This window comes from Neofelis nebulosa, chromosome 1 (genome assembly GCF_028018385.1).
Source record: "Neofelis nebulosa isolate mNeoNeb1 chromosome 1, mNeoNeb1.pri, whole genome shotgun sequence".
NCBI classification, from domain to species: Eukaryota; Metazoa; Chordata; class Mammalia; order Carnivora; family Felidae; genus Neofelis; species Neofelis nebulosa.
The window spans coordinates 208464463-208490220 of record NC_080782.1 but is presented as its reverse complement, the minus strand read 5'-3'; the positions used below and the strand labels follow the sequence as shown (position 1 = coordinate 208490220).

The following is a 25758-nucleotide window of genomic DNA, read 5'->3' as shown; positions in this document are numbered from 1 at the left end:
CTCATTCCAGAAGTCTATTGGAACTTGCCTCCCCTAATCCTGCCTGGATACACTGAGAAAAAATCCAAACTCTTTTACCCTGACAAGGCCCCCACTTCATAAGTTGTCAGTGTCTTATTTAATGTATTATAGCCATACCAGTCTTTAAGTTCCACGACTTGCAAGGCTAATTTCCCCCTCAGAACACTTACATTTGCTATTCCCTCTATCAGGAGGATGGTTTCCCCCAAATCTTTAGAAGACCAACTGCTTCTCATCATTCATGTCTGACCTCAAAGGATACCTCCTTGGAGAGGCCTTCTCTAAATATGCTAACTACCCTCTACTTCATTTCCCTGGATCAGAGCCTTGATCTATACCTGACATCATTTATTTGCTCGTTATCTACCTAGGGATGAGTCCTTTAGATAGCCTCATTCTTCCTACCTTGGGAGGTTTCTCCTCCATCTTGATCATCTTGATCATCTAAGTTTGGTCCCTAGATTCTCTTCAGGTTTCTGGTCTATTCTCTCACTCTCTGCTGGAACCTGTCTAAAATCCTGAGCTGATTATGTTTGTCTCTGATCCCTTGTCTTCCTCCTACCAGAATCCTCTGTCTCAAAATTAGACATGGCATCCTATATCCTCAGATATAGATATAGATCCTTGTCTCCACAGACGGGCCTTCCTGAAGCTTCTAATCTTTAAGAGACTCTTGCTATCATGGCTAAACTCACTAGGTCACAATTTTTAGCTCATACCTAGAAACTTTGATTGAACACCAACCTCCTTAAGGAACATGCAGATTATTCTCTTACTACTCCAACATTCCTTGAGATTGTAAGTTCTCTTGATTCCCCAGTATTCCTTGATATTTTCAAGAGCACCACTTCTAAAATGAATGATTTCCTATTAATCTTATCAAGTCACAAAATTAAGATTCATGTAGCTTAATGCAGGCAACACATGGTACAGTGAGGTAGTTTGTTGCATGAGCCTGGGTATAAATCCTAGCTCTGCCATTTCCTAGCCATGTGAACCTGGAGGTGTTTGTCAAGCTCTTTGAGCCTTACACTCTTAAGTATAAAATGGGGGGAATGAAAGCATCTTCCTGAGAAGGTTGTTATAAGGATATGGTAAGAAAATGTGCCAGATATGCTCATTCATTCTATGTGAACATGCAGAATAATGCAATCCTAGGAGAGAAATCTGAAGCATATAACAAAACTACATGAGCATTCAACATCATACCTATAAGTACACCTCCAAAAAGCATGACACAATATAGGCTCAAGGTTACTTGTCAAAGCTTTATTTATAATAGCAAAATATCAAAAAATCACAGAAAACTCATTGACATAATCAAGTACTATGCATTTATGAAAAGAATGAGAAGTACTTCTATGAAGTGATATGGACAGATTTTTATAATACATTAAATGAAAAAAAGCAAATGCAAAAGAATATTGTAATATATATCGCATTATATTTTATATAAAACCTTTATCATAAGACAGAAAATCAGAAATATATATCTATACACACACACACACATATATATACACATACATATAAACATATGCATATATATGCAACTTATTTGCTTATTTTTACAAAATGAAATATAGGAAAGAGAAACCAGAAACTAATGAAAATAGTTACTCATAAGAGGTGGATGGGGATTAGGAGGAAAGATAGAAATAGGAAGAAGACTTCTGTTGGTAGATATTTTTAATGTAGTTTTGCCTTTTGAGCCATGTAAATGTTTTACATATCTAAGAATTAAATTTAAATTAAAAAATAGACCAAAGGCAAAGCCTAATATTGAATACAGACAGACAGACAGAAACAAATGAACTTAACTACATATCAACTTGATTATATAACCATGCAGAAAAGTAGTTTTTGAACACGGTAGTGTGACAACACACTTGATGAGAATTTACCAGATACTTCCAAATTGTGTGACTTTCTATAGGGCATTTGCCCTGGAATCTTCAAAAATATTAATGTTGTAATTGATAAAATAGGCAGGGGGGCTGTTCTGCATGAACAGAGACCAGAGAGACAAGATAACTAAATATATTGTGTGCTCCTTCTCTGGATCTTGAATTCAACAAAAGAATAGCTATAAAGGACATTATTGGGACAATTGGGGGAAATTTGCATGTGGACTGTATGTTACAACATATTATTGCATCAATGTTAAGTTCCTTGGGTATGATCATGACAGGGTGTATGCTGAGGTATTTAGAGATGAGCTATCATGATTCTGCATGAAGTTTACTTTCATACTTTAGGCAAAAAGGAGAGAGAGTGAGAGAAAAAGCAAATGTGCAAAACGTTTGTATTAGTCTTTCAACTATTCTGTAGGCTTGAAATTTTTTCCAAGTAAAAAGTTTGGGAGGTAACCCCCAAAACAAACAAACTAAAAAAGATCTGTGCTTGCTAGCTATCACTTTCTCTGATTCTCCCAATCTGGGAGCCTGTGAGAAGGAAACCTGGGATAAATACATATGGCTGATAAATAAAAAAGAAATCATGTACTGGGATCTATTTTCAGCCCACTGAAGCATGTCAGTTGGTACTTTATTTATTCATTTCCCATAGGATTTGCCTAAACAAATAAAATTGCCTCCAACTTTAAAAAAGGAAGTGAGACTGTCTCCAAGCTTCCCTGGAAAGAAGCAGTTAAATCTTATCCTTATTTTACCTCCTTCTTATTTAGTGATGTGCCTTGGCAGAAACTCAAGGGGAGTATAGTTACAGCCAGCCTCTGGAAAAAACGCAGACAGCACTGCCTCTTGCTCTCATGAATTACGCTGGGGGACACGCCGCCTCCAACCTGCCCATCTCAATTGTGGTGACAAAGCACCAGGCCAAGAGGCAGACCCCTGGGTAGTCAGGTCTATATTATTTCAGATTTTAAATACTAAAAAGGAGACAGAAAGCCTTTTCTCCCAGATCAGAGAGTGGGAAGTATAATTTACAATAGATTAGGCTCACCTTATCTGGGGGCCATTTAAAGATCTGTAAGCCCTTCCCTCTAAATTTCTGATACACAATTGACCTAACAAAACACCTTTAGACACTCCTAAATTATATACTTAAAAAAAAATCTTTTTCCCAGATATATAATATTTGCCCCACAAAACGATGAAATATTTGCCACTGGCCTTCTACTTTTCTTTCTTTCAAGGCTTAAAAGCCTATTTGATTTCTGTTGCCGAATTGTATCCAGGTACAGACAGACACCCTTTGTAACTGGTTAAAAGCTACAGAAAGGCTCTATTGAAACAAAATGCTGCTCATATCCCCATCCATGCCAGGAGGAACAAATCGCACAAAAGAACCTAAAGAAAGCTGTTTTATAGTTACTATAGTGTTACATTAGCTGACAAGGGAGAGATGATTACATTTATAGATTTTTTTTTTTTATAGAGGCAGAATCTATATGCAGCTGAAGAATTATGTATTATCACCACTGGAATTTGAATTCAGCTAATGAGAACTAACAGCAAAGGAAGACTTCTTGCAAGGCTTCTTGGTCTTAGCCCTGTATATGGGCCATAAAATTAGGCTGCCTTGCCTCCCTTTGGGGCCACGATGCTGATCTGCAAATGTATTTCAAGATTCCACTTGCGCATCCATAAAAATATTAAAACATGCATCCTAAGCTAATTATGAAGTTGGAAGCTATTAATACCAAGCTATCAGTATAAAATATTACCTTATATTTGCATAGTGTTATGTACCTCTGTGCTTCAGAGCAGACACAGAGATAATCTCACTTAATCCTGGGAACTCCATGAGGTAAATTGTGTGATTAGTCTTCCCACCACATAAAGCACCTGAACAAGACATGATCATTCTCAGTGCTGAAACTTTATGTCCACCATTCACCACAACTGGAAAACACTGCCTTGAGAGAAAGAGAAACAAGGAAACAGAGAGGGACTCAGCTCTGTTGTTTTACCAGCTGTGTGACTCTGGACAAATGACCAAACTTCTCTGAGCCTCCGTTTCCTCAGCTGCAAAATAAGGGAAATAATACCTACCTCTTAAGAAGGGTGTAATAGTTAAATGAACTTAAAAGAAGTAACTTAGCACTCAAAAATTATAACTATTCACTCACTCATTCAAAAAAATATTTTTCTGTTTTTAGCAGGCGGTAGACAATAAAAATATAGATGTAGAAGAAGCAAGGAATATAGGTATCCTATTAAGATACAGTGCCAACCTTCATGAAGCTTACAGATGTGAAGGAAGGTAGACACTTAAATAAACCATTAGAATGCAGTGTGATATTAAGGAAAGCAGGCCAGGGCCACCATATATAGTTTTGAAGGTTTTACACTCCACAATCCAGGGGACAACCTTCATGTCACGGTGTATGTGAGCGATGACAACCCTAGGCGTGTGTAATGTGCCACCAGAGAAGCCATACACAGCAATCTTGCCAGTAACAGAAAAAAAGGTTAATTAAGGCTTCATTGAGGTGATAATGAATGTAGGTCATTCCAGAAACTGCAAAACCACCAGTACCATAGTAGATACTGTGTATATAAGACAGAAAGATGAAATTGATAAGATAAACAGAGACCACATGGTTAATGGCCTCGGAAACCATGCCAGAGAATTTGCATTTTACTCTTAAAATAACAAGGTGCTTTAGCCCAAATATGTGATTGTTGCCTTAACATACCTTCATTCCTTTCCATCAGCTCCCGGTTTTCATTTGGAGATATACATAGCTCTAGGAACTGTACAAACAGAATGAAGCCCAAAAATGTTATTGATAATGCTAAAACAACTGTACAAGAAGATGTGTGGCTAAGAGGGGGGACAGCCTTAGAATAAAGTTGACACTGTGGCAGGCAGACTGAAGAGAGAGAAAGAAACCAGCCTCCCAATGACTATATTGAACCCTGGGTCTAACTTTGCCTGAAGTCCACCTACTTTGAGATCTTCAGTTACATGAACCAATAAAATTCTATTTATTGCCTCAACAAGTTTGGGTTCTGTTTTCTGTTACCTTCAAGCAAAAGATCTAGCTCTACCTCACACATGACTCTTCTCTGGACAGCCCCCACCCAGGGTGATCTTCCTCCTTTTAACTCCTAAGATTCTAGCTCCCTGGATAATTATTCAGTCTTACAAATCCTGCTTTGCACCAAAGACGAACTTTTCATAAATGTGCATCTTCCAAATGGTTATAATCTCCAGGAATCCTGGTTTTATGATTTTTTTTTTTTTTTTATAGCTCTCCTCCATGTAGTTCTGTGCTTTGTATGTAGTAATTACTCAAATAGCCCCTAGTTAGCTGAGTGCTCTTTCCGGTACACTGTACTGCTCACTTTGTTTCTGGTTCCCCATGTAAGAAACGCAGGCCTAGAAATGTCCAAAGGATTGAGAATACTTCTGTCTTGCAATGTTCAAAATTCTCCCAGCTTCCAGTTTTAGCACTGTCTCTGCATTACCAAATGGCTTGGAGAAGTCTCAACCTCTATGGCTCTCTTTCTACCTATAAAAACTTTCACAGAAATATCTGGAAAAGTCAGGATTAAAAGTCAAGATAGTTGGAACCTGTGAGGCACAAAGCTGGTGGAGGAAGATAACATCTGAAAGGAAATAACTTGTAGGAAGGAAGGTAGTTAAAGTACATTTTAGAGAAAGTGCAACTGATGAAGACATCTATTTAAGGAAAACAATAGGACAAAAGGGCGTAGCTAAAGACTTTGCACCAGAACCCATGATCCAATTAAATAAACTGCCCCCAAGTAAATGAATCGAATGTTGCAAACAGGTGTGATTCTGTTGTGTTTGTTATTAAGGCCCTTTACTCAGTAAATGTTCATCAACTGTCTATATTTATGAAGCTCTTTGATCAGTACTAGGAAGACAGCCATAAAAAGGATAAGCATCATCCTGCCTGCCTACAGCTTAAGTTCTAGTGAAGGATACAGACAAGTCAACAATCTATTGCAATACAGTATGATGAGTGCACTATTTAGAGGGCACATGGTTTTCTATGTCAGTGGGCATTTACATTTTCCCAGAAATACAAACTATAATGTGAGTGGCGCTCTGAATAAGAAATATAATGGGCATTATGGACTGAATGTTTGTGTCTCTTCCAAATTCACATGTGAGGCCTCAACCCCAAATGTGACTGTATTCAGGGATAGGACCTTTATGAAAGTGATTAAGGCCAAATGAGGTCAAAAGAGTAGAGCCTTAATCTGATAGGATTAGTGTCCTTATATGAAGTGACATAACTGGGAGAGCTCACACTCTCTTTTTACCATGTGGGCACACAGCAAGAAGGCAGCTGTCTACAAGCCAGTAAGAGAGATCACTGGAAACCAAGGCTGCAGACCTTTATTTTGAAACTTCCAGGCTCCATAACTGTGAGAAAATAAATTTCTGTTCTTTAAGCCGGAGTTTGTGGTGTTTTGTTATGGCAGCCCAAGCAGACTAATAACAGAGCGTTATAGGAGGATCTAACCCAATCTCAGGAGTTCATAGAAGCCCCTGCTAAGAGAAAACAAAATTTACTATGAGTTCTAAAGGATGAGTAAGAGTTAGCTAGTCAAAGGGAGAGGTGGTAGAGGGGCTGGGGGAAGGTATTGAGTGGAGATGGTTTCCGGGGAGAAAAAGAAGAGTGGGTGCACACTGAATGGACTATAAAGTGAGAAGGGCACAGGACATGAAAAGACTAGCAGGGACAGAGACACAATAGGTCTTTTTCATAAACTTTCATCAGAAGTTTGGACTTTATCCTGATATCCATAAGATGCTATAATATTCCTAAGATATTAAAATTTAATAATAACTGGAATCACTTGTTTTATGTAATTTGCAAATTATCTCAAACGAAATTTCCATTTTTGCAGTTTTTCAAACATTTGCTCAGCACTACATGGTTAGCCTGCAGTGACATTTGTTTAATAAATGATGGGTTTAGGCCTTTTCTGAGGATATTATAATCCTCATCTTACCATCACAGTGTGCCCACGGTTCCAAGTCAGAGGGTTTTTTTAATGATCTGTTATTGACATGGTAAAAGAGCCTTTCTCTAAAGCAATCCATATATCTCTGCCCTAAAATTCAGGTTTACGTTCAGGTTGCCGCCTAAAACTGAGCCCTTGCAGACCAGCCAACACAGTGCTGGATTTGTGAAGATCAAGTTTAAACCATCCAGTCTGGCCTCCAGAACAACTCTGTGTATTCCTGCACCTTCTGCAAGCTGCTGATCCTTGGATGAGTATTACCACTACCGTTTTACATTTTTCATCCTTCCGGAAAACAATAGCTAAACATCAGAGCATGAAATAATGTTTTGTTCAGGGGTCTGCCAAGCATGTCAGGTCAAATTCTCCTTTTTTTTGGCCTTCAAATTGTTTTGTGAACTCCCATAATAGCATTGCATCACATTTGGTCTTCAGGAAAACACACTTTGAAAACAAGAGTTGATGGACCCTGACAGCCAGTTTCTTAGGTGTATCCTTCCAGCCACCCAAGCATGCCAGATAGTTACACTTTGACTTCAGGAGCCCTGACCCGCCTCCAAAGTCCTCCCATAGCACTATAAACTCAACAGCTTTTGGGAGCCCACTGTTCGCTGGACGGACGTACCTTAGTCTCAGTATTTGGGGAAGATGGCTAGCTCTCAGAAATCTTTACGATACTTTTCTTACTGTCCATTTCTTGTGATGTGCATCTGGCGCACAAGGAAAAGCTCAGAGTGATAAAACTGAGCACTAGAGCTACAGAACGAATAATGCTGACTCCAACCTCAGGTTGACAAGGTGGGAAAACCCCCACCTTAACCTGGCACCATTACTCATTGCAGCTGACAGCGAGAAGTCATTTGGAAAAAAGATGTTTCTGTGATCAATAATCTTGGAATATCCTATTCAGAAATATCAGGCTTGGAACTCATCAAGAGAATCTTCGTGAGAAAGCAAGGAGACTCCCCAATTGCTTCACAGATAGAGCTGTGTCATTCAACCCATCTGAAACTCTGGAGGAAAATCAGACAGTGCAGGTGGGAAGGACCAACTCACCCAGATTCTTTACCAGTCTTTGTGTAAGGATCTGTGGTTGCTTTGGCCAAGTCATTGGATCTATTTCACATAGAAATGATATTAAATGCATACCCTGCCAGAATAGCTATTATCATTTCTAATGCTGTATTCATTCTGCTAATATCCTTACAGGGTCTCCTCTTTCCTTTTGATGAGTTATCAGCCCTTCCACTGATGTGTGCAAGGAAGCAAAGCAGACAGGTTTAGGGTGGAGGAAGAAGCTGAACGGGTATTGAATTGCTAAAGAGGCAGAACCTACGGGAGCTCTGAGCTGGCATGACCCTTCAGAGTTTTCCCATATTAAGGCAGGGAGGCAGAGCTTTAGACTGAAATTGACATGGTATTGGGTGATGGCTGCTCCAGGAAAGGGTCATGACCTTAGGGAATGCAGCTCCATAGGCAGAGGGCAATCCCTGGGAGGGCTCAACTGTAAGACCTCAGCAGTGACACCCCCAGAATCTGGGGAACGAGTGTCTTGGACTAGAAGGGGGGCATGGATGGTGCCACACAGCATTCACCATACCCTCTCCAAAAATGTGAGGAGCAGCCCTTCCTAAATTCTGGTGGTGCGTTAGGGGACTGCTCCAACAGACTCCTGTTTCCACGCCTCCAAAAGTGTCTAAGGCAGGTGGCTTAGGCCAAGGGTCTTGTGATGTTCAGTTTGCAAAACCTAACGCAGTGCTTTGATAGGTTTAACTAGATTATGTGGGTTTCTTTTTAAAGAAAGGGAATTTCTAATACTAGCCTCTAATTTTTCTTGCTAGCTTTTAATTGCAAATGCACAGTATTTCAGCTACATTTGGGTCCGATCGATTTTTGTCCACCGTCCAAGAAGCCTTACAGCCATTGTTTCTAAGAGAAAATGTATATTGAGTTCCAAAAGCTCAAAAGAAGTCTTGGAACAGTGCCCAGGTGGGGCCGGCCACACAGGTAATGGCTGCAATGAGCATGTTACAATTGTCAAACCCTTCAAACACACATAGGGAGAGCATTACACCATTAAAAGCAGAAGTTGCCTTTTAACTGTGCCTAGTGCAAACTGACGCTGGAGGGCAAAATACTGTTCTCATCAATTTGTTTCCAACAAATAAATCCAGTATCACACACTCCAAAACAAGGTAGTCTGTTTCCACAGATCAAGCATTTTAATGGAATCACACTTCATTTCTGGAACAAGCACATCTTGTCCAGGCAGCTCAGCTGTCATTACAAGCAGGATCTGGTCACCGCTCCTTCTATCCCTAGCATTATCCCTGTTTTACTGGGGAGGAAACTGGCAAGAGGCTTGGAAGTGACTTAGCCCCAAACGAGAGGTCAAGTCTGCAGCAGGCAGCTCATGAATTCAAGGCCTTCCCGAGCCTCCAGGCGGGTTTGGCTTCCTACCTCCGCCTGGACTCTCTCCCAGCTGAGAGGCCTGAAATGTCCCTGTAACTCTCCTTGGCTCTTTTACCTGTGAAACAGGCTGGAAACAGCCATTCACAGGAAGAGTCAGTGTTCGTTCACTAATCAAAGAAGAAAAACCCGTCCTCAAGGGGGACACAGAATTGAGCACCGTTTCTGAGGAGTGTCTTATTTTCCTCCTCAGAGGGGTGGGTCAGAATTCTGAGGTTTCAGGCCCTTTGGTTCCTCTGACAGCAACGTTAATAATCACACCAGTTTTCCCCTGGCATGGTGGCACCACCGAGTAAAGCCCAGTGTAGGAGATGTGCCCAGTGCAATAACGCCAGTTAAATAAGTACCGTTCATTGCTTCCCCACAGTCAAGGAGCTTAAAATCCTGTCAATTCATCCCACGTGAGGGAGATTATGTGATTTACATGTTAAAGTGCCCCTGTGGTTTGATTTGCATAGCAAAGACTTTGGGGGCACGGAAACAAAGGATCAGTGTGCATGACAAGAGTGCTATTAGCATAGAGCATTCCGATTTTCAGACAGCCCAGCCTGGCAAACAATCCGGCACCTTCACCACACCCCTTGAGTTTATAGGATTTGACAATTTCTCAAAGACAATAAGGAAAGGGGTTAGGGAGTTGGGGTGTGGAAAGAGGTTTACTAGAAAGGCTGTCTTCCTAAGCACAATAATTAGTCTTTCCCTAAAGGGCTCCCCTTCTCCCATCACCTTCCCACCTGCCCCCCTCTGATATTCATTCCAAGGAAGAAATATGATGCCTAATAATAGTGGCAGAGATCAGCCACAACCATTTTGAACGCTGGATAACACAGCCAGTAGCTCTACCCTCATCAGCACAAAAGCGTGCACGCGCGCACACACACACACACACACACACACACCCCGAAATGTATTTATTTGTATCTTTGTTTCTTCATTTATTTCTGTACTATTGACCGAGCAGTACCTAATGTAAAGGACACTGGTTAGGAAGTTCAGGGCTTGGCTTTAAGTCCTGACTTTACCACATTCGTTATCTGGACAAGTCACCTAATTCCTTCCTCTACAACTCAATTTTCTCCTAAAATGGAAGATGGACCAGAAAAGCTCTAAGATCCCTTCCAGCACTAGCATAAGAGAAGCAATCCAGTGCACAGTTTCGTTAGACAAACTGAACCACAGGAACTGGGGGCCAAAGCCAAAATGAGTGCCCCAGAAATCCCACCTTAAAGTTGTCAACTGTCACTTCAAGAGTTTGTCACTTACCTGCCCCCAGCAAGTCTCTCAGTCTGAAAAGAAGATCAACAAATGTGTCTTGAGCTGTTGGGAGACTGAATATACTGCTCTAAGTGAAAAGCATTTTGCAAATTATATATGCAATACACTGTTACTATGTGTTAACTCCAATGAGACTGAAAACCCAAATATACTAATGGTAGGGAAAAATCTTATAAGATGGCTGACAGGACTGATAGGGAATTTCCAGTCCCCGACTAAAAACTCCCCTTCCGGGTTCTTGTTCCTACCCCGCTTGCCAAGCCCGCCAAATTACTACTAATACGGAATGCGGAAGTAACAGACTATAAAGTGTTCCCTCTGCTTGCGCGCCCGGGACTCAGATCTCTGGAGAGTGATCTCTGAGCCCGCCCTCCCGCCTTCATATCGCAGGTGCCGCTCGGTTCTTCCGCCGGGTGATCCAGGCCAGGTTCCGTAACACTAACATCAGGATGTTGTGAAATAGTCCTTTAAACCTATTGGTTTTCGGGTGGAGGGTCGAGGGGTGGGGCAGGGAGTGATTCTGCGCCCCCTAAGATATTTGGCAATGTCTGGAGATATTTTTGATAGCTACAACTGGGAGCAGCGGAGAAATGCTGCTGGCATCTACAGGAGAGTGGTCAGGGGTGCTGCTAAATGTTCTGGAAGGCAGGACGAGTCTTAGGCAATAAACAATTATCCTGCTAGGGGCGCCTGGGCAGCTCAGTCAGTTAAGTGGCCGATCTCGGTGCAGGTCATGACCTCATGATCTGTGAGTTCAAGCCCCGCCTGCGCTCTGTGCTGACAGCTCAGAGCCTGGAGCCTGCTTTGGATTCTGTGTCTCTCCCCCGCTCCCCGCCCCTCCCCAACTCGTGCTCTGACTCTCAAAAATAAATAGATGTTAAGAAAAATTAAAAAAAAAAGAATTATCCTGCTCAATTGTAAGCCTAACACTCAAATATCATCCTAAACAATAGCTGTCTGTTTTCCCAGGGAAGAAAACAGGTCTAGTCGGTATGAACAAACGATATTTAGATACCATGAATACCTAGACTATGGCCCTGTGACAAAGCCCCAGACAAAAACAGGTTCCCTCTGAGATTTCATCATCAAGCTCTTTCTTGGCCACAGGGACTTGGATGGAGGCTGTCCTGTAACCCAAAAGCCCCATAAATAGAAGTGCAGAAAGATTATAAGCACGCTAATAACTCTACAAAATGCGTGCTCTCTTTTTTATTTGGGGTGGAGGGAAGAAAATCAAATCTCCAAAACACAGTTATTGTGTATAATTAAGTAATGGGAGTCGGGGAAAGAATGTATGAAGAATACATGATGCATCATTTATACTGAGGGCTGAACTCATTGATTCTGCATGTGTTTCATTTCCATGCAGTTAAGTACACAGTTCATTCTCTCTAGAAATCTACTGATCTAAAGATCTGCTCTGAACATATGATGTAAAGGAATAAAATATCTGCTGTAATTGACATTCTTTTTAGTTACACTTTTTAGAAAAAATGTTTACTTTTGAAAGAGGGGCAGAAAGAGAGGGGGACAGAGGATCTGAAGTGAGCTCCTTACTGATAGTAGAGAGCCTGAGGTGGGGATCAAATGCACAGAGCCACGAGATCATGACCTAAGCCCAAGTTGGACCCTCAACCCACTACACCACCCAGGCTCCCCCCTCTTGTTAGTTTTTTTTTTTTTTTTTAAGGCATTTAATCACTAGCTAGGTGTTACAGACTTTGAAGCATGAACAGTTCTACTGGGTATCTGTTGAGCATTCTGGAATGCTTCTTCTTACTACCCTGGCTGAACAGAGAACGTGATTCTGTAAGATCTTCAATGGGTTCATACTTTCATTCTCCAACATCTCCAAACTTAGATGGAGAAAAATAAATTATGAAACACAAAACTCTTATTTCACATTTAAATGCCAACGTTTTGGTTTCAAAACAAAAAGTAACTGTAAATGCATTTCTGTTATTTCCCATCATGTACCCATAAAGAGGGTGTTACAATAAATGGGGAAACAAAATTGTAAGGAATAAGAAAGCTTTGAGGGTAGGATTAGAACTCAAAATCTTTAAGTTGTTTAAACTCATGCCAACAATTCTGTAAATGCAAGTTACCTTCTCTATACTTTGTCCTTCAACTCGACAGCCTCCTGTTCCATGTTATGCCAATGTGTTCTCTAAACGGCTTTTTGAATAACAGTGACTTGGGAAGCAAAAGTATTGCTACACTGGACCATTTCGTCTTGACTTGTCTTGTTCAAACCAGATTTCAGGCCTTGAGCCTGGTGTTAAGGTCTCTGAATCCTGACACCTCTGACCTGAGCTGACAGTTCTTTCCTTTACCCTCCTGAAATGTTAGTGGGGCACTGGCACTGACTCTCTCCACTGAGATAAGAGCCTGGCAGTGAAATAGCATAGTAGAGGTGAGACCCTTGTAAAACACAGAGCAAAGGCATAATAGTTTTAAGGTGAACCAAGGTCACTGCTCCTGAGAGCTCAGTGAAAAGGCATTGACAACACCTTCGGAAACCCTGGTTTTGTAGTGCATTGGTAATTGTAGTGTCTTTGAGAGGAAGTAGCTGTTTAAGGTATATGCAGATAACATTCCAGATTTTTCCTGTGCCTGAGTATAAACTTGGCACTTTTTAAAATGGCATAAAATCTGTCAAGTCACCCGGGTGCCATTTTTGAAATTACTACTACAATGAACTAAGTGGTGCCTCTCAGGATTTACCCCATGTTCAAAAACTGTTCATATAATTAAAGGATAAAGCCATTTGATAAAACCCTAAGAATAATTTAGGTCCTAGAAGAATCCAACTATTTTGGGCCCGCTTTTGTCCATGTACTTCCCCTAGGACCTAAGTGAACTCTGAAATTTTCTAATTAACAGTTTATTGTACGAAATTCTTACAAGGTATTATTCTCTTTCCATCCCTGAACATGCACACACACACATACACATTTCCTTTGTAGAGTTCACTTTTGAGGTTTCTGATGAAGGACAATCCCAGTTTCAGAAGGGGCTTTCTGGTCTGAGGCAGAGAGAGAGGAATGCAAAGGTGAACAGATCAGGAGGTGCTGTCTCAGAACCTATGGATTATTTTCATTTAGGATAGGTAGAGACAGAAATAACTAAAGGCAGAAGGAAGGAGGGTTTATTTTCTACAGACTTGTATATGTTTAAACTTGAGGAGAAATTCTCAGCAGTGCCTGGATTGGTTGATCTTAAAGAAGTGGCCAAGGAACTTTCCCTGAGAAAACAGTAGTTATCCCGGCTAGGATTACCTAAAGTGGGTGGCATTGTTTGCATTCTGGGAAGGAAGAGCCTCAAAGCCAAGCTTCTGGGATATCCATTTCCTAGAATGACAAAGAGCTAAAGGGGAAAACGTCATCAGAGAAAAAAACAGTGCTTATTCAAAAATATTTCCAGAGGCCATGCATGCTCCAAGGAGTATAGACTAAACATTTTTTTCTTTCACATAAAGAGGAAATTGAGCCAGTCACACTGTTGGAAGAGCTGTGTGACAAAGGAAACTCACTAGGATGTGAGCAAGTACAGCGGTCACCCTCATCAGAGGTTTCAGTTCCCCGCGAGGACCTTGACCCGGAAGCAGATGATCCTCCCTTTACATAGCGTCAGAAGGTCAATAGTAGTGTAATGCTATGTCGGTCGCAGTGCCTATGTCATTCCCCTCGCTTCATCTCATCACGTAGGCATTTTTATCATTTCACATCATCACAAGAAGGGTGAGTACAGTACAGTAAGATATTTTGATCGAGAGGCCATATTCACATGGCTTTTATTACAGTAATTTTTATGATTGTTCTGTTTTCTTATTAGTTATTGTTGTTAATCTCTTACGTGCCTAATTTGTAAATTAAACATTATCAGAGGTATGTATAGGAAAAAACATAGTACATATAGGATTGAGTACTATCGGCGGTTTCAGGCGGGAGGTCTTCGAACGTATCCCCCACGGATAAGGAGGGAAAGCAGGACTTACAATATCCTCTGGCATAGTTTGTGATCTCTGTCAGAAAGTGAGGAGTTTGGGGAAAAGTGATGCAGCAAATATTCCGATGGTGTTTATCTCAGGACAGAAGAAAACAATGTGTCTGAGACCAGAGCGTCCGGGAATACACTGCCTCACCCTTACTTGGGTTTTACGTTGAAAATGATAAGCAATATGCCATTGGACACAAAAGCACTTTAAAATAGAATTAAGCAAACTTAATAAACATAAAAAGGTAAGATGGTATATCATTATTTCAGTTCCCTTTGCTAGTAACTTATCCAATATGGTTCTCTTTGTTCCTCAAACCTATGACTTCCCCATGGATCAAAACAAAGTCTTCTTAAGGAAAAAAAAAAAAAAAAAAACCCTAAAACATTTGTTTAAACATAAAAATTCTGATATATGCTTGTTTAGTTGACTCAGTCCCCATCCTGATATTAAGTCTATGTTACACTTACACTCCCCTAGTGAAATGTTTAAGATAAACAATGGTTAATAAATTTTTCAGGTTTATCTGAGAATAGTCACCCTTTTCCCTCTGTCATTTCACTTACTGCATTTTTCCACGTAAGGAACACCATATCTGAACAATCCATTCTAAAAATAAACAAAGCTCTGTGGGTGGCTGATCTGAGATTGTGCCTGAGATTTATCTTCCTATCAGCCCTAATCTGTGTTGCCTTCCAGTAGCAGTTCTTCCCCAGCCTCGAATGGAAGGCACTCACCTAGGAAACGACAATCTATCTTTCAATTTTCCCAGAAGGTTCTTTCTCAACATGAATGTTTCCATGAGTTGTTTGTATCCCGTTGACCATAACCCTATTACCTCGACTGGGAACAGATGTTGGTATGTTGTGAGAAACTAATATTCATCTCAAAAATTTCATTTAGATCATTGTACATGAACACCTAGAGATAAATGCAGGGCTAAGGTAATAGAATACAAGAACATGAAAACAAATTCAGAAGTAGCTTATTCTTGCTATGCATTTTATCTTCTGGAAGTAGAAGCAGCACACTTTGCCAAAAATTGATTGGGAATTAATTAGAAAATTCTCTGACCTAAATCAAATGATAAATTATGTGAAAATAGAATTTTTTCTACACTGCAAAATTGTACTTTCCTGGTGATATCTGTTTTATTATGTAGTGTTATATACATTTTTAATGATATTCTATACTAATCAACAGCATTTATTTTATATACATGTTTAGTTCAATTTTACTTATAAGGACACTTAGGATTCCAAACATTCAGTTCTATGTAAAATTCTCATCTTCATGTGCTGCCAGCAGTGACTGACAATGTTAAATCTTTTCAGAAGTTAAACAAATAATGGTGAATTTTTTAGTTATGATTAAAGTGAATGGGAGTACCTAATACATATTGACCAACACAGGGAAATTTTTGGAAGGTTCAGTAACAAGTGCTGTGCTACCAGACTGTGGTCTTAGACATCTACCAAAGGACATTCATTATTCAAAGCCAGGAAAGATTAATAAGGCCACAAAAGGAACAGCGTGTGACCATTACTCAAAAAGGATATTTGAATTTAAGTACCAAAAACTTGAATAGGACATCTGACAAGGGAAATTTTAAAGCAAGCTTTAGGATGAGAAAAATCCTAAGGAGAGGCCAAAGATTAATACTGGCCATCCTGGGTGGGAGTCATTTTTTCTACCTCAGAGATTCATATTTCAAACTCATCATTGGTAAGACTCCAGTTCATTTACCCCATCACTGTCCTGACTTTTGAGCTATTAAAAAGAGATTTTGAAACTTGGAATAAGTGAAAAAGCATCAAAGAAAAGCTCAGAATCGCTTAGTAGGATTGTTTCAATTTAGCCATGCTGTTATCAGTATGGGGTAGTGATAACTCAAATAAAGACTGAAGGTGTTTTTCCTCACCTGCACTTTATAGGGGCCTAACTGGTAAAAATACTCATGAAGAACATAAGCATCAGAGCCATACTTAAGTGGCAGAGAATTATGTCATAGAAATTAATTTCTTAGAATTATATCGTAGAAGGGACCTGAGGTATCTGATAAAACTCCTTTATTTTACAGGTGAAAAAAATCAAATTTGGAGAAGCTGACTTATTTTCTAAGTATACGTAGCAAGTCTGTGGGAGGCTGTTAAGATTGAGGGTGAAGGGCTCGGGAATTGTACTGCTTGGTGGGCATCCTAGCTTCATCACTTGGTGGTCATGTGAGTAAATCACGTTCTTGGTTTTGGTTTCAATCTCTTCACCTGTAAAACTAACATGATAATAGGGTAGAAGCCCTCTTATTCAATGCAATAAAGACAAGTGTATCAAAATGTCAGTATAAGCAGTGATTCACTATAAATATAAACACTAAATGATGTATTTAACCTCACATTTGTATGTGTATGTATATATTTAATCTAATATATGAATGCAAACCTAATATATATTATATTAATAAAAATCATATTTTATGAATATATTTGTAAATATAATATATTTTTTATATTTTAATATGTTGGATATTTTATTATTATATATTATATATACTATATGTGTATGTGTATTCATTTACTCACTTCCATGTAGGACCAAGGTCTTTTCTTTGAGTATGGACCCTCTGATTGGGTTTCTAGTCATCCATAAAGCTTTCATTCCTTTAAAGGAGAGCAAAATTTTTAAAGATATTTATGAGTCAATCTAAGCACAGGGTTCTTCTAGATTTTTACAGTTTCCAAATTTGTATTGGTCATCTCACCTATACCTAACTCAACAGCCTTTTTAAAAACACATCACATTGATTGAATCCTTCCAGTGCATTCAACTTCATTTTTTAAAAAAAATAACCTTTCGTCAATTGAGATTCTTATTTCATTGAATTGTGTTGTATTTAATGAAAATATGCAAGTGCATTAACAGGTGCAACTGTTAGAGTCAGATGTGGTTCCATATACCACTGACTCTTGATAACGTACACCTCAACTTGGGGGAGCAATGGTGATCAGCTTCCTGGAGACGGGGGTACCCTGGAACTGTTGATGTGCCATCAGTGTGGCAGTGTGCTTTACAGACAGAATGCAGAAAGCCAAGTAGTCGTTTAAATGCAGGTTGTTAAGGAAGCTTTTACTGAAAGCTCACTGAACAGTGGCAACACACGTTAGCTATTAATATACAAGTTTAGAACTCGTTTTTCCTGACTTCTTGTCAGGAGATAGATTCCCGTATGTAGATATTTTTTTTTCTTCTACATATTTTTTCCCCATTAACATTCAAAATTCACTTTTACTCTCTATTTGGCTGCACTAATAAAAATTAGCAGTGGAATAAGTGTTTGTTGCAACAGTAAAGACTGGTGATCAATTCTAGAGTTATGCTAAATATACTCCCAATGATATAAGACAATTATTTTTATGTTTTTAATAGCTGGCTTCTACTTTTCTCACTATTAAGATGCATACAGTTTAAACATCAAATGGTAGACAACACTGATTCTAATATGCACTTTTTTTCATTTTAATATCTTTGAAATCTGGATGCCTTCGTACTGTCGGTGACATCTAATAATTACAGGGGACCAGGTGGCAGTCATAACACAGTGACACTGCCTGCATATTTACACTCCTTAAAAGTACCAACATCAAAATTCAAAAGTGACAGCAACTTGGAAGAGAATCACAGAATCAATAGATCAGTCTTTTGAGGAATGCTGCATCACCAGTGATCTCAATGGCATAAAGAGCACTATTGCATGGAAAAATACAACTACCAACAACCTGAATTAAAGTAATTCAAAAGAATTTGAAATTTTAGGAATACTTTATCCAATGTCACTTACATTTTGTTGGTCATGTATGTAAATGAGTGATATATGATCGTGTACGATGCATGATCAGTATGATTAAAAATATTATGTCAAATAAATATACAAGAGCTTTTTCATTAATATTGTGCAAAGGTGATTTCTGACAATGCTGGAGTAACTGGTAGCAAAGGTAGCACTCCCATCATAAACAAGCATAACACTGGGACAAACATATGAGACAACTGTGTTCAGGCATTGGACCACAGCAGTGTGCAGCTGGGATCCCTGAGAAAAAGAACACACTATGCATGTCTTATGATTACTCCGCTGTCCGATTGGGAGCACATTTTTTGACTACAGTGCAGTGAGCTGGAGTCCAAGCAGCTCACAGCAGTTCATCTGAGCTGGAAAGACAGAGATAGGGTTGGGGCAGCGGAAGCTGTTGAAATCGACAGGGCCGAGACCCCAGAGGTGGATGCTGCACAGACAGAGGGCTCCACAGGGCTGAGATGGGCTTTCTCATGAGTCCTTGACCACTAGGTATCATTATGAAAAATCTGAATCTTGACCCCTGTCTCACACCATAAACACAAATTTATTTGATAGCAATCATACCTAAATTTAAAAGTGAAAACAATAAATCTCTTAGAAGAACATATAAAAGAAAATCTTTGTAAACTTGATTGGCAGAGATTTCTTAAACAGCACACAAAAAGCACTAATGATAAAAAGAAAATTGATAAATTGGATTTCATCGAAATTAAAAATCTCTGCCAGGGCTAGGATTAGGGCGAGGCAAGCAAAGCCAAAGCATGCAAGTTCAGAGTCAGATTCTGTCTTTATTTAAGTTTGATATTTTGTCCACTGTGATTTTTAATATTAATGCAGATGTTTAAAATAATGGATTAAAGTATTATTTATCTAGGGGCGCCTGGGTGGCTCAGTCGGTTAAGCGTCTGACTTCAGCTCAGGTCAGGATCTCACGGTCCGTGAGTTCGAGCCCCGCGTCGGGCTCTGGGCTAATGGCTCAGAGCCTGGAGCTTGCTTCCAATTCTGTGTCTCCCTCTCTCTCTGCCCCTCCCCCGTTCATGCTCTGTCTCTCTCTGTCTCAAAAATAAATAAACGTTAAAAATTTTAAAAAATAAATGAATAAAAGTATTATTTATCTTGATTACTCAGTTTTGGGGCATTGCTCTAAATTTTGTGCTTAAGGCAAATGCTTAACTTTCCTCACCCTGTCCTGGCCCCTGATCCTTCCTAAATTCTGAGCTGTGTATCCTGAAGTCAGTGGGACCTACACGCCCTGTTTTTGTTCTCCCTCCCTGCTCTTAGCCTGAAAACTCTTTCCAGTCAGTAAACTGGGACAATTATAGAAAACACCTCATTTGTTTTCCTTCTCTCAGGAATCACTCTCATGTTCTGGGTGTGGTCGAATGCTTGACTCTCATTGTTTCATATATCTTATCCAGTAATCTAGTTGTTTAAGGAAGGAGGGCAATTAAGGTCCCTACAATCCATTATTGCTGGAAGCACCAGTACTTGCAAGAGTTTTGCAGTGTATTTTTGTCTATAGCATTTGTACCTTTAAAGTTCAGTGACCGTGGCAAGCTCCTCGCTCTACCCCAATTTTTACTGGTTTGGAAGAAGTTCATCAAAATTTTTCTAAAATTATTATAATTTTAAATCTATGTTAACTTTTGACAATGGTCTGGTGTCCATTTATTTTAGCACACTGATGTATTTTTAAAGTCTAAAAATATTTACTCATTACTTGTAAGAATGCTATGGGAAGTACACTGAAGTCATATACAAAGTGCAAGTGTGTGTCACATGACTAATGATTCATGATGAAAGATACTGGGAATTGATGGGTTCCTTGAATGACAAAAAATTGTTTCCATCTCCTTGGTTTGTAGAGGTATATTCTGTTTGCATGAGGGATGCTAGACATATGGAGAACTTTTAAGAGATTTAGTTTACTTTTCTCTGTTCCTACATGAACTTTATTTTTTTTCAACTTTTTTTTTTTTTTTTTTTTTTTATTTATTTTTGGGACAGAGAGAGACAGAGCATGAACGGGGGAGGGACAGAGAGAGAGGGAGACACAGAAGCGGAAATAGGCTCCAGGCTCTGAGCCATCAGCCCAGAGCCTGACGCGGGGCTCGAACTCACGGACCGCGAGATCGTGACCTGGCTGAAGTCGGACGCTTAACCGACTGCGCCACCCAGGCGCCCCGTCTGTTGCTACATGAACTTTAAAAGACGTTTTATGTTTACTTCCCAGTTCATGTATAAGGTACATGTTCTGGAAGCCTGGACTCGACTCGGAGATGGAAGGTCAATTGCTCTCAGACTGTGCATCACTAGGGTAGAATCAGAAGACGGGGTGGGAGGGACGCTTGGGTGGCTCAGTTGCTTGAGTATCCCACTTCAGCTCAGGTCATGGTCTCACAGTTTGTGAGTTTGAGCCCCACGTCGGGCTCTGTGTTGACAGTTCAGAGCCTGGAGCCTGATTCAGATTCTGTGTCTCATTCTCTCTCTGCCCCTCCCCTACTTGTTCTCGGTCTCTCTAATTACAAAATAAATAAATGTTAAAAAAAAATTAGAAGAGGGGGTGGGAATGATGAAGAGGAAGAATGAAAATTCACGTTCATGGCTATGGGGTAGAGACCAGAGAAGCCAGCCACAGGTAGAGGGTCTAGAGTAAACAGCAGGAGGACAGAGGTGGTGGCTGTGTATGAGAGTGGATAGAATACCTCTGCATTAGTGGGCACTTACTTTGTCCAGAGGGACGGATCATTTTCATTCTGTTGTGATCAGCCACATGCACTTCCTAGGAGAGCAAGGTAATTGTATAACAAAAAATAATGAGTATTCATAAACTATCTCCCTAGAGGCATAAGACATTATTTAGATTAGTTTAGATTAAAAAAATTATCTACTTCTTTCCCCTATGACCAAACATAGAACAAGTGTTAGCATCTTCTAGCATTGCTGCAACATGTGTTTATTGCAACACGGGTGTGAAAGAAAGTGCCGTGAGGCAAGGTATAAGAGGCCCATTCATTCTTAAAATGATTCTATGTTCTCTTCTCCCTGATGAGGCTGCCAGTCATCTGCCGATTGTGATGTATTTTACGATATGGACAGAGGAAGCTAGACAAAGATCACCAATTAATTTCCTTCCCAACAAATGACAAAATAGATCATGAAGCAGAATCGCTTAAGCCAGTGACCACTGGGTCTTCGCTTATACCACAAAGGCTAGTCTCCCCTCTCTGACAACTGCTTTAAACTTGGAACGAACTCAGCACTTCTGCCCCTGTCTATGCCAGATCTGTAAACAGAGGGTTTCATGGTGGAATGTGGACTTCAGAAAAGACTGCAGAGCTTCTGATACAAGCCTCCCAACTTACAGATGAGTTAACCGAGGCCCATAGAAGCTATATGACTTGCACAGAATCAGCATTAGTCAAAGATATGTTACTCACACATTTATTCAGTTATTATAGTCAGTGACACCTTTCTTACTGGCCTTATCCTGACTACACAGTTTAAGGATAAGTCTGTTTTACCCAAATGGTGAAACTCGCCTGTAAATACGTGTTTAGGTTTCTTTACAACCAAATTTTAATTAATAAACAAATTGAATAAGAAAAAAAAATCAAGGAAAGAGCAGGTAATAATTACATTAACAAACACTTGAATATTTATAACAAATAAGGCCCTGAACTAAGTTCTGAGGAGGCTACTGGGGAAAATGCAAAGATGTTTAAGACAATCTCCAGAATCGGCTATCTATTGTTGACCAAATAAAACAAAATGAAAGTGAAATTGAGCAGATTAAGACAACAATTTATTGTATTTCAGGATCTTGTGGGCAGACTGGGCATTCCTTGGGCTGGACTCTGTGGCTGCAGTAAGCTGGGGCTGGGCTGGTGCCAGATGCTCTGAAGGTTAGGAGCTTAAGTGGGGATGTCTGCTGTGACAGAGATGACCAGCCCTCTCTCCAGTCTGACTTTCACCCCAGGCTTCTTCACACGATGGCAGAAGTGTTGCAGGGAAACAAAACCTGCAAGTCCTCTTGAGACTCTCACAGCATCAATTCCATCATATTCTTTTGGACAACAAGTGTCAAAGACCAGCCCAGATGCAAGTGATAGAGAAAAAGCAGCTTCATCACCTCATGGGAAGAACTGTGAAGAGTTTGTGATTATTTCGAACCCATTGCTTGCCCATATCTCAGGAACTTAGAATCTACCTGCAGAAAGTCCTCGTTAATACAAATAACCACAGGACTATTTGTCCTGTCAACATAGCATTGTTGAATGTTAGTATGTTAGTACCTAAAAGAGTCAGTAACTTGCCTAAGATCATGCAGTTTGTGGATACTGAAGCAGAATTCAGAGGGGCACCTGGGTGGCTCAGTCGGTTAAGCATCCGACTTCGGCTCAGGTCATGATCTTGCAGTTTGTGTGTTCAAGCCCTTCATTGGGCTCTCTGCTGTCAGCACGGAGCCTGCTTAGGGTCCTCTGTCTGCCTCTCTCTGCCCCTCCCCTGCCTGCACTTTTTCTCTGTCTCTCTCAAAAATAAACATTGAAAAAAAAAACCCAAACAGACTTCTGGCCCAGTAGTCAAATTCTAAATCCCAATCTCTTGAATATTACCCTTTTTGAAATGCACAGTAAGGATGTTGTACTGATTTTCTATTGCTGTCATAACACATTGCCACAAACCCAGTGGCTTAAAACAGCACAAATTTATTCTTTCACAGTACTGTTGGTCAGAAGCTGGGGTTGGCTTGGCTGGTTCCTCTGCCCCAGGGTTCACAAAGCTGAAATCAAGGCTGGATTTTATTGAGAAGTTCTGGGAAGAATCTTCTTCCTAGTATATCCAGGGTGTTGGCAGAATCCAGCTCCTTGAAGCTGAAGGGCTGAGCTCTCAGTCTGTTGTTGGCTATCAACTCCGGACCACCCATAGCTCCTAACTTCTTGGGAGAGCATTCTCCAATTCTTGCATGTGGGCCTCTTCATTTCCAAAGTCAACAGCAGCATCTCAAGTCCTTCTCACACTTAGAATCTATGTTTCCCTTCTATTATATCTCTCTGACTGCAGCCACCCCTGCTTTTAAGGGGTCATGTGATTAGATTGAGATCATCTATATAACCTCCCTGTTTTAAGGTCTGCAACTTTAATTACACCCACCAAGTCCCTATTGCTCTGTAAGGTAGCATGTCACAGATTCCAGAGATTTGAGGTTATTCTGCCTACCACAGATGTTAAGTACCACTGGCTCCAGAGGAAAATGAGATCATGAGGGCTGGAAGGTTAGGAAGTGTTCAGAAATGTAAAATATGAGGTGGCTTTTAAGAGATGTATAAGAGATGCTCTTTGTGTTGGGAAGAAAGAAATAAAAGCCCATAGGGGAGGCTATTCCAGTAAGTAACAAGAATTGCAGGAGTAAGGACACGTGGGAAAGTATAAGGCATTTGTGGTAAGTGATAATGACTAGAATGATGGATTCGTGGAAGCAATTGGTGGAGAGATATGTTAGTGTACAGGTTTTAAGGTCAGCTCGTGGAGAACCATAAATGTCACACAGAGGAATTTGGGTTTTATGCTCCAGGCAACAGGAAGTTGCTGTGTTTTGTTTTGTTTTGTTTTTGTTTTTGTTTTGTCTTTGTATCTTTAGTAAAGGAGTGAAAAATAAACTCATCTTCTGGAAAAGTGAATCCGATTGCAAAGCAAAGATAGAAGTGAGGAGAGCAAGAAGGTGACCAGGTGAATTAGGGAGCTGTGATAATCTTCCAGCCAGGTGATTATAAGGGGAAAGAAAAAGGAAGGGAAATTGGCAAGAGATCCAAGAAAGACAGGGCTCCTGTGGGATCGACTAAATGTTGCATGTAAAGGAAGGAAGTGTGATTTTAGAAGAAGGGGATGGGATGGATCTACTGGAAAGAGGAAGCCTAAACCAGCTTACGCCTTAAATGTGATTCCAGCCTGGGGAGAAGATTTCTGCCCTAACAGGGAATGGTTTGGACCTGCATCCTGCCCAGCCTTCCTGTCCCACCATCTTCCTACTTAGGGTAAAAAAAGGGCTCCTCAGTCTCCCTGCCTTCAAAAGCCACATCTCCAGGCACAGAAGAGCAGATACACTTTTTCTCTCCTGAAAATTTCCTTTTAATATTTGGAGTTATTTTCCAAACAGTGGTTTAATTAGTGTTTTTAATTTTTTCACTTAATGAAAAATTTACAGCTCCATGGTTGCTTCTGAGGATTCTGTGTGTCAGTTGATGGTGTTTTCTTTTTTTTTTTCTCTTCCTGTTTTTCTAATAAGATTTTTATAGGCTCAAAATTTTCTGAACTTTAATCTTTGGGGGCATCTGTGCATCTCAGAATTGAGGTATATAATAATAATAAAAAAAATCCCCAACTGTACATGAGGATGGATTAAGAGATCACTCTTGAAGGCACTTCTTAATAAACATTCTTTGGCAGGCCTGAGATTTACAGGGGGCCATCATCAAAGTTGCCATGTAAATGGGGACATATTGACAACTTTTCCCCTTAAAGGCAGAGCAAAAAGGATTTATATGCTCCAACCACAGCTCCCTTGGGAACCCAACAAGGGACTTATTTTGTTTCTCTTTTAATAGCTCCTCTTGGGTACTTTATGGACCAGTTCTCTCATCTCAAGTGTCTGATCCCAAGACATAAATTAATTTTAGATGCACCTTTTATCCATCTTGTCTGCTAAGGCAATATTCACTATTTGTTTTGGTTGCTATGGAGATAATTGACTTCCTGCCGTGGCAGAAGTCTTGTTTGTGGGTATTAAAGGGGTTTGGGTCCAGGGATTCTTTAATTTTCACACAGTAAGGAAAGTCATTTCATCAATGGACCATTTGTATACATCCCCCACTTATAATTGGAATGATTTTTTTATCACCTTGTGAAATTTCCCTTTTTACTTTCCATCACTTCCTTTTTTAAGGTTTAACCTCTACTCTCCAAGGTGCTGACTAAAACCACAGCAAAGGGCAAACAGTCCATTTATTACTGTTTCATAGGATGGCTGGACACAGGCTCCCAGCAGAATATTATCTGAAAAAACAGCTGAAGAATCTGAGAAAATGGTGGATTATAGAACCCTATTCAGGTGGAGGAAGAGGCTACATTTTATCAGGGCAAGAAATACTTTGAATACCAATTCATAAAAT

General features: G+C 40.0%; 1 long non-coding RNA gene across 1 annotated transcript in view; it reads right to left on the bottom strand.

Annotated features, from left to right (window-relative positions):
- Positions 1-11100, bottom strand: part of LOC131484853 (uncharacterized) — a 42968-nt gene extending 31868 nt beyond the window's left edge. Inside the window, exon 1 of the long non-coding RNA XR_009248484.1 lies at positions 10725-11100. This is a non-coding gene — a long non-coding RNA (uncharacterized LOC131484853). The remainder of the gene's footprint in view (positions 1-10724) is intronic.
- Between the last annotated feature and the right edge of the window lie 14658 nt (positions 11101-25758).